This window comes from Montipora capricornis, chromosome 7, assembly GCF_036669925.1.
Source record: "Montipora capricornis isolate CH-2021 chromosome 7, ASM3666992v2, whole genome shotgun sequence".
Taxonomy (NCBI): domain Eukaryota; kingdom Metazoa; phylum Cnidaria; class Anthozoa; order Scleractinia; family Acroporidae; genus Montipora; species Montipora capricornis.
Genome location: NC_090889.1, coordinates 17910960 through 17920959, shown reverse-complemented (window position 1 = coordinate 17920959; position 10000 = coordinate 17910960). Strand labels below are relative to the sequence as shown.

The window sequence follows — 10000 nt, the reverse complement described above, 5'->3', positions numbered from 1 at the left end:
TGGTGTACGGTTTAATTGTCTGATCGTTATCACAGAGTCATCATTGATGGTAAGCACTCTTCCTGGTCTAGTGTTACATCAGGAGTTCCCCAGGGATCTATCTTGGGCCCTCTTTTTTGTTATCTTTATCAGTGATCTTCCGCTGAAGAAGAGCTTTGCCAAGACAAGTGTTGACATTAAATAGTAAAAATAAATAAATAAATAAATAAATAACTTTACTCTTTTTTTATAACCTGCGCTTCAAATATATTTATTTCATCCAATAATGTATGTGTTAGGGCCATCGCAATTTTTTGTAAAGGGTATCTTTACTTGGAGGAGAGTTCAGAGGGACGCTTTCATTAATTGGCTGTATTCTTATAAAACGAGTAAACGTGGATTTGGGGAAAAGAGAACATCACTCACGTTGCATTTACACGTAAGTGTATTCAATGAAGAACATAAAAGAAATTTAATTAAGCCAAATAGATGCATGAATGGACAAAAACTGAAAAGGACTCAGTGTAGTTTATGTAATCCTTCAAAAAGTCGGCTCAGCGTTTTTCAAGTTCACTACAACACTCCTACATAAAGATTAGTTTTGCCCAGAATCATCTTCTTCGAGATGTAATGATTATTTGTATAGGTAATCGTGCAATTTGGCTGGAATATTACAGTGAAACCTCGATTTGACTAAGTGCTAATGGTAGGCCGAGTTCGATATATCAATATTCAGGCATGGCTACGAGGCTTTATGGTCAAATCTCACGGCACAGTGCTGTTTTCTTTTATTACAAGTCTCATTGGATATAACTAAACAAAATAATATTCAAATTGAACATAAGGCCTCGAAGCAGATATATCCATGTGTGAATTTTGGTGAGTGGTATTTGTGATAGACGAAAAGGATATTTCCTCTTTCACTTTAGTTACATGAAGTTAACTCTGTACTTAAAAATTTTCTCGTCAATTTAATTTGAAAAAGCACGCTATAAAGGTCCAAGATTTTTTAAGAACATGAAGGTCGAGAAGGTTGAACCTGGACCATAAGCGACCTTTTTGCATCATTGCTACCCACTGGACCATCGAAGCAAGCCGATGAGTAAGTGCGACTTTTCCTAATATTTAAATAGATACGCATCACCAAAATTGAAAGCTAACCGGTTTAAAATGGGTGTTAGACTTAACTACTTGTAGATCAGTGCTATTCGGAATGGGTGCTTTGAATTAAACACTGCTGATCAGTGTTATACGAAACACTTGAATACGGTGCGGGGGAATATTACGTTGGTGACCTTCTAATCTATGTACATCGTGTAATTGTCACGAGATGTCCAATATCCTTTTCGTCTATCCATTATGGCATTAACCGTGAATTTTAGGGAGTTTAAGAAACGACGACAGCTACGGAAACGACAACACCATAAAGCTGCAATATTATTGGTTAAAGGCGGAAAAATGATCGTGCTGAGTACATTTTTGTAAGCTTCTTTCCCGTACTCGTCAAAACAACAACTTGAAATGACCAATTTTAAAGTTTTGACGACAACGTGAGAACACCGCAGTGAATCTTTCATTCTCTGTCTTTGCTTTAAATCCGTGCGTACCAATCCATTTGATGGATACTTCGCCCATATTGTATAACACAAACAAGATGGAATAGCCGTGACTTATTTCAAATTGCTCAAACTTGTATTTTGAGGTGACGTTTTCGTTATGGTAGCCGTCTTGATTTCTTAAACTCCCTATTGAAATATCGAACGTGGACAGAAAAATCATGTAATTACTTATAAATAATATACGTAAAAAATTTCGAGATTAGAATATCGTAATTGCTGTCGCAGTGAATGAGCCTGAAGCGAACGAACGTAGTCTGCGACCAGGCTCTTTTGTTTTAATATTCTTTTTTTTTTCTTTTATAGGTCCAGTTGGTTGTGGTAAAACAGCTCTTGCGGTTCAAATGGCTCTTAATTCCGACTTTCCATTCATCAAAATGTGTTCCCCTGAACATATGATTGGATTCATAGAAAGTGCAAAATGTCAAACGATTAAAAAGGTAAAGACACTTTATGAATGCAGTGTAGTCTAAGAGTTCTCTTAGATCCTTACCTAACTTGCATATTGCCATTTTTTCTTGCCCCAACGAGTCTCCTGTAGCTCAGTGGCAGCAGAGCATCCGAACTAGTAATCGGAAGGTCGTAGGTACGACCTCGGATTTTTCCGATTGCCCCCGAGTCATCATCGAAAAAAAAACACTTCTTCCCTTCGAAATTTTATTTTTGACCTCAACGATTTCTTTAGAGCGCAATCAAGGGGCCTGTATTGAAAAATAAAATTGAATGTCTAAGGCAAGAGCAAAGGAGGAAGGAGATGAAAAAAAAAAATCGTTTTCAATAGGTAACACTCTTTCTTCGCCGGCGTCGCCCAGCTTCATCACGCACGCAAGGAAACGGGAAGTAATTCCGCATGCCAGGATACTAGCCTCTCCCAAGTTTGTAAACTGTTCGTTTACAGTGGTGAAAACATACTTAACAATATAACAATGTAAATGTGTTTGGGTCAAGATAACTTAAATAGGAGAACAGCTCACTTCCGGCCTTTGTTCGTGGCTCAGAAACGTCTCGAAAGGGAACTTACGCACGAGAGCCACGAAAGCAACCGGAAGTTAGCTGCTTTCCTTTAACTTGTTTTGTCACTTACTACATTTATACTTCCAGGTGTCTTTTCACTGATGATTGACGATTACTTTTAAAATCTGGGAGAGACCACTGTCCTGGCGTGCGAAATGTTCAGTTCCGGCGTCCTTCCGTGCCTCAAGGACACCTGTTAAGGACACCTAACAGTTTGTTTTGATTTATCGATTCAAGTCGAAGCAGTTTTCCGCATAAATATACATGTAACAAGATCACCGAAAGATAGTCCAGGTGTCCCGTTTCTGCTTTTAATTTTTTTTATGTTTTCGTAGATATTTGACGATGCAGACAAGTCAGATCTCACCTGTATCATTGTTGATGACATAGAGCGTCTGCTGGGTATGTTTTCTTTTCTATTTCTGAGCGAGGGCGTGCTGTAGACTCCTTTACGTAGCCATGTGTGATCTTTAGCATTTTGGTTGCTAGCTTTAAGCATACAACTATCTACGCTTCATATCTGATTTCGAGGAAAAATAAGTCAGTTAACGTTTAATTTCCTGAGTGTGTCATTGTTTTCCAATATACACGAGTCGGAGCTCGAGAAAAAAGACTATTTCCCAAAGGTATGACAGTTATTGCTTTGTACAGCTCTCAGAAAACAAGGCTTCTCTTAGACAATTCACTTGCAGCTGTATTCCGCATGGGATGAAATTTATCTTTTTTGTTTTTTTTTGTCCGTAGGGAACACAGGTCACTTTAAGTTTTAAACAGGCAATGACTGTCGGCTTTATATCTTAAAAGACCCAGAGCTGGGTTCTTCATTTCTTGTTTTTAGATTATGTCACCATTGGTCCGAGATTTTCCAACACCGTTTTACAAGCGTTACTTGAGCTGCTGAAGAAAAAGCTGAGAAAGGTAACCAGAAACCACAGCGAATGATTTGCATCAACAGAATATAAGCGAAGAAAACTAAACCCCCAAACATGGCCCGCTACCAATGATAATATTTTTTCAATCTAGTCTTAGTGCACGGTGACATGGCCAGTTATTTATGGAATGCATGCCGATTGGTCCATCTCGAAACCACGTCATACTTCGCACGCGTCCTTCTGAAGGGACTGGGGATGAATAAATTCTGCTTGTAAAATGGCTTATTCTGCCTGCCGGCAGTGCTCGTAAAACTCACATATTCTGCTCGAATTCTGCTCGGTATCCAAAACAAATATAGTAGGAAGCCGGGGCCTAACCTCTAAAAAGCAGTTAGATATTCATTAGAGCGATTTTCAATTGAGTATCGAAAGTAATTGGCGAATTGCTTTGGTTTTGCATTACTTCACTCAGTGATTGGTTCAAAGTTCTCGCGCCTCTTTTTCTACCACTTAGTAGTGAAACCAAAACCAATCGTGGCTCGTGGTGCACATTTTCCCGCGCTTTGTATCGGCTACGTGTAATTACTTCGAGTTTTCATTGGTTTCTGGATTGTCTACGTCCTTTTTGATTGGCCAAAGTAATTACTTTGGTTTTGGTTTTATCACATTCGATTGCAACTCGCTCTATGCGTAGCAAAACTGTAATTCATCTTACTTTAGGTCAAGTAATCAAATCAAACGCGAGGTATTTCCCATTAGTATTTGAATGTCGCTTCGAAGTTTTATTACAACTTTTTTGCATATCATTAGTGCCGCCGATTTCTCCTTATTCTGCTCAAATTCTGCTGGAAAATGCCTTATTCTGCCAGCAGAATGCTCGCCTCGAAAATCGCTTATTTTGCTCGAAATTCTGCCTGCAAAATGTATCCAAGCCGTAGACGGAACCGATGTTATAAATAGTGTTCGCACGTGCTGCAAAAATTTAAAACTGGATTATTACGGGGCACAGGGATTCACTCTCCTACCTCAGTTTCTCTTGTATGCATAAAATTGTCCTTTCCATCAATTTTCCGGCTGCGAGTTGCGCCAGTTTTCGCCTGTCTTCCCTCGCTCGCCGACAATTTTACCAAGAAGATATGTAACTTTGCGATTGTACTGAAAGCTGAAATGTCTCTCTTTTGATCAAACCCTTCTTAACACTGAGAAGATGGCATAAAGGCAAATGCGTGTATTGGAACATTTCTGTGGCTTTAAAATAAGTTTGCTAATATGAGCGGGAGACCTTGATGGGCATTTAAAACGGCTCGCCTGCGGCTCGCCGTTTTAAATGCCCATAAAGGTCGGACGCGAATATTGTATCTTACTTGTGAAATGAAACAGTAGATTTTGATTGTTATGTTAACCACGTGGGCGTGGAGTTGTCCCATAGGAGTTTAGCATTGAATTTAGCAATTCATTTTGGTAGAAATATGGCTGGCTGGTTTCGCTCTTTAAAGAGTAAAGAAGAAGAGTGTTGGAGCCACTCCGAAAGCAACACAATACAACACTAAATGGGGTAGAAAAGTCTTCGAGGAATGGCAGCAGCGACGGCAAAGTAAATGTGCAATGTCAGAAGTTGTTAGAATGGCCGGTCTTAAATGCGAAGATGTTGAAGATGTGACCGTTTCAGTAGAGCACATGTCACCAAATAAGCTAAACTTTTGGTTGAGCAAATTCAGTTCGTTGTGAAGTGGCCAAGCAAAATGGAAAGTGTTATCCGCCCGATTCGCTTTATTTGTTAGTTTGTGCTTTAATAGTTGTGACTGAAATGTTAAACTTCTGATTGATTAAGAAACTTTGTACAAATTTACAGTACTCGTTTTTATTAAAGTTAAGCATACTAATTAGGCGAGTTAGAAATCTTTATGAAATTTAATTTTACTGATAAGTCAACTAATTAAAAATTCATCAACTCCAGCCTTTCCCTGCTATCTATTTAATCCCTCCCCGTGCTTTCAGACCGTTGAACTTTATCGGGATTTACAAACCAACACATGTGACCTGAATAGTGCTTTTCTGTTGGCTGTCATCCTTATGAATAATTAATGAATTTTACAAGGGTAGGTTGATTAAAACGAGGGACGCCACTCGCAGGACTATAAAAGAAGCACCTTCAACGAACATTTCGTCAAAATCTGCTCTCTCCCTTTTGCGGAAAATGATCATTTTGAAGCCCCAATTTGCTTATATTTATTTGCAAGATTGATCAATTTGAAATCACTTTACTAAAAGATCATAGCCCAGACAAACAAGTAAGCTCAAATTTTCAGTAATATTCAGTAGTTTTTTCCAATATAACAATGTTTCCGGTTGATCAAGTTTCGACCACTACTCGCGTAGTTTGGTAAAAAAACACTTAGAATAAAGGGAATCAGTGTAGCGCGAAAACAAGCATGGTGACCCCATCTTTTTATTGCATTTTTTCAGCGTCCTGTGTATGAATATCATTTGTGCAGAGTTTGACAAAAGTCTGGATAGTACGTCATTTTCAATGGAATTACCTTAAGGCACGTAACTGAGGAGGGAATCCACTCTGTATTCCGAAACCGGTCTTGGAACCTGATACGGCGTTCACTGCAGCAAACTCATCAGAAAAAGCATGATCAACATGAACGAGCATCTTTCCTAATGCTCCTATTACTGCTTACAGGAAGGACAAATCACTCAATGACGTTTTAGTCAGAGCTTCAATTCTTCCTCAAACGTGAAACCACCTAAACCTAGCAAATTCTAGGAACGCAACGGTTTCCTACATGCAACAAATAAAGCATTACTAAACCCTGACGAATCTACTAGACCACCTCAAGTCAGACCCCTATTTCTTTCGCATAAAAACTAAGCGCGGAGTTATATACGGTAAAGAGGTTGACAATATAGCGTTTTCACATGACGTCACGGCGGCCATGTTGGTGTTCCAAAACAAAGGTATAGAGGCCATGATGGTTACCAAACGAATCCTCCGGGAATTAAACTTTATTTTTATGCAAATGCTTTCTTTTCTTTCAGTAATCCAATATGGCTGCTGGTCACGTGAGTGAAAACCCTCCATTATTGTCACTCCCATTACCGTATAACTCCGTATATGCAGAGTGTGCAAAGCTATTACTTTTGCTCACTAAATTTGCAAATTTGTGACGTCCTCGTTGCCGTCGCCTTTCTGGTTGCTAAAGCTTTCTATTAACTGTGTGGGACGTTAAAGAACCCACAGATTATTCGAAAAGAGTAGGGCACGAAGTTCCCGGTGCTGTGGTCTGACCTTTCCAGTAAGTGCTGGAGCCTCACTCAAACTCAAACTTACAAATTCTCTAGGGCTCTTGCTTGTTTTTGTCTCGAGCCTTATGGTTTGCAACCAGTGTCTTCAGACCGAGGTGACAATGCTGCAATGTTCAATTTCCGGTGAACGAACAAAAAGTGAGCTAATCTTTCGTTTTCGTCCACCAACATGACGGTGAGGACGTCACGTGAAAAACATCCATTCTTGGGGCGCTTACCTTTTGTCAGAACTGGCTGGCCAGACCCGTCAGTTTGAGAAGAAAATGCAACAATGTGAATGAACACTTGCATGATAATCCCTCGCATTCGCCTGGAGGAGAATATATCAACTTCGAAGCGTGTTAATTTGAAGACGTTGTAGCAATAGTCCTTCCAAATGCCCGGTCTGGCTGGTCAGTTCTGTCAAATGGAAAGCGTTCTTGGTTTGCATCCCCGGGGTGGGACGGCCATGTTGGTGTACAGAACAATACAAAATGGCCCCACAAGTTTTGCATAATAGAATAAAATTCTCAAAAGACATTTTAATGCATTGTTCTGTACACCAACATGGCCGTTATCACGTAAGATGCAAACCAATTCTTTTTTCGTCCTATTTTTTTCCGAAAGATATACTACTTTCTTTTTAGTTTTTGGTAAAACATTCTCCTGTTTTCCTTATGTCTATTTTGCCCCTTGCTCTGCTTGACACTGTAAACTTTCACAAAAAGAACGACAACAGCATGTCTTAATTAAAGAGGACAGGGCAGCCGGGTGATGTTCACCATACATTCTCCTTGGATTTTAGGGTCGCAAGCTAATCATTATCGGAACAACTAGCTGTTGCGACGTATTGGAAACCATGCGAATTGTAGAAGCGTTGAACACCGTCATTCATGTTTCCTGCTTGTCTTCACCTGATCATCTCAAATCAGTGTTTCAGGTCAGTAGCACTCAACATTGTTGTCTCACATTACTCTCCTAATCTCTCGTTTATATAGAGAGAATTATTGAACAGACAGTTAGGGTTAGGGTTTATGAAAGCTGTTTATCGATGAAAAGAGTCACGGGGGAAGAGCAAAGGGGAAATAAAAGCATTTATGGACCTCAAGCAACTCTGTTATAGAAATTTCTGGAGGAGAAAAGATCATTATTAAACCGTGTCACGTTTTACAACGATGAAATGAGAGGCGGTTCTTTGCAGCACCATTTAAACTCTGCTCTGAGTGGGTTTTCGTCAAAGTTAGCTCGAAGGCATTTTCTCAAGTGCTCTGAAAGAGGATACCTAAATATCGAGTCAGGACTCGACCTGGGACTCTCCTTAAGACTCGAGCCGGGACTTGAGTTCGGACTCGAGCCGGGACTCGAGTTCGGACTCGAGCCGGGACTTCAGTTTGGACTCGAGCCGGGACTCGAGTTCGGACTCGAGCCAGGACTCGAGCTAGGACTCGAGCCAGGCCTCGAGATCAAGACTGGAAATCAAGACGTCGCTCTCTAAAAAAAAAGATTAATTTAAGTCTCCCATGGAATATCGCTGCTGAAGAGTAATTAGGCCTAAGCTAGATTAATTGGGCCTAAGTTTTGATTTTAAAATTTGTGAAGTGTTTAACATTGTTTGTTGCCGTTTGATTATACAGCATTATCAAATTGTGTTTAAAATATTGCCCCTCAGCAGCTAGCGGTGTGATGGTCGATTTGTGAGGTGACGGTTTCAGTAATCAATATTCCCAGGTAATTCGGGTCCCGTGTCCATGGGTTGAACTCGAGTGCTAACTCGAGTCCCAGCTCGAATCCTGGCTGAAGTCCTACCTCGAGTCCTGGCATTGATATTAGTTATCTCGCTGAAAGCACTTTGGAGAGTGCTTTCAGCTTTTCATTGCTACCAATAGCGAGTGATAAAGGAAGACCTCAAGTTGTTTCCCAAACTTAACAGAAACGTTCGCAAGCTAGTTGGCATAGCCAAAGCCTGGGTTGTGGGAGCCTTTGTATCTGGTTTGCATGCTTTTAAGCTGTGATATTTGTGTTTTGTTCAGGGCGTTAAGTTGTTTGATGCCGACGAAGTCAAAGAAATCGAGAGAAATATTGGTCAACAAAGGTACATTAGTGTCAGAGAAGTTACAATCATCAATATATTGCGGTTTTCTGTTTTCACCAACCCATGAAACAAACAACCTTTGAACAATCTACATCGTCTTTATGTTATAAGGAACCCCTAAGATGAGGGGCTCTGGGAACTAGAAGGCACCTGGTGTGAGGAGGCGCGGTAGCGTAGTGATTAGCGTACCAAAAACCTTAAATAACACCAGGTTTTCTGAGCCCGCGAGACTCAGCACCCTCAGTAAACCATTGTTTTAACGAAAACCGCTGGTCAGTAACCTGGTTTTGGTCATTGCTGTCTAAGGTCTTTCGCCGAATTCCCGTCCTTAGGGGGTCGCTGATTGGAGACCCGGCTCTACTATCGTGTTGTTTCCTTTGGAAAAGAATATTAGTTCCACGCTGTCTCATCATTCAAGTGTATTAATGGTGCCCTGTGACACACTCAGGGGGATAGCCTTTCAATGGACCAGTGACCCGTTAAGGGGGAAGTAGCATTACTCTTCGTCGCTTCATGCTTCAGACGATGGGATGATCTCCGTTCGTGCGATCGCCAGTGGCTCGTGTACGTTCTTGCTTTTTGCATTGCGTTCATAACTGCGAGGACCATAGCTTCAATTGATGGAATATTTGCTGTGTTAACTGTTAACAATAATTTTTTTCTTCAAGGGTATTTATTGGCATAAAGAAACTACTTATGATGGCAGAAATGGCTATTCAGGTACATTAAATCTAAATTGGACGAAATTCATTTTACCATCTAAAGTAATTTTCACATGACAACAGGGCATATAATGTTGGTGTTCCTGTGCCGCATTGATTTCCAAAATTAAAAATAAAGCTTTATTCCTATGCAAATCTATGTTTCGGTTGTGAAAAAACATGGATTCTAATCTTTTAAAATTAATGATGCATGTTTCCTAGTTGAGCAAATTTGTGTTTATAATACCCTTCCTGTATCGGTTTCACTCTTTGAAAACTTTACGGTTACTTTCGATGTCTCAACTCATCGACATGTTTTTCAACTCAACATTTGTTTTTTCTTTACCAGTCCAACAAGCGGGATCGGGTGGACAAGTTCTTGACTCTCCTAGAAGACGAGAAATGGCAAGAACTATGCCAATAAGCCTCTGAATA

At 40.2% G+C, this 10000-nt stretch overlaps 1 long non-coding RNA gene across 1 annotated transcript; it reads left to right on the top strand.

Moving 5' to 3' along the window:
* The first annotated feature begins 8797 nt into the window (after positions 1-8797).
* Positions 8798-9970, top strand: LOC138057464 (uncharacterized). Its single transcript, XR_011133680.1, has 3 exons — positions 8798-8864; positions 9533-9584; positions 9915-9970. It is a non-coding gene; the product is annotated as an uncharacterized lncRNA (long non-coding RNA).
* The last annotated feature ends 30 nt before the right edge of the window (positions 9971-10000 follow it).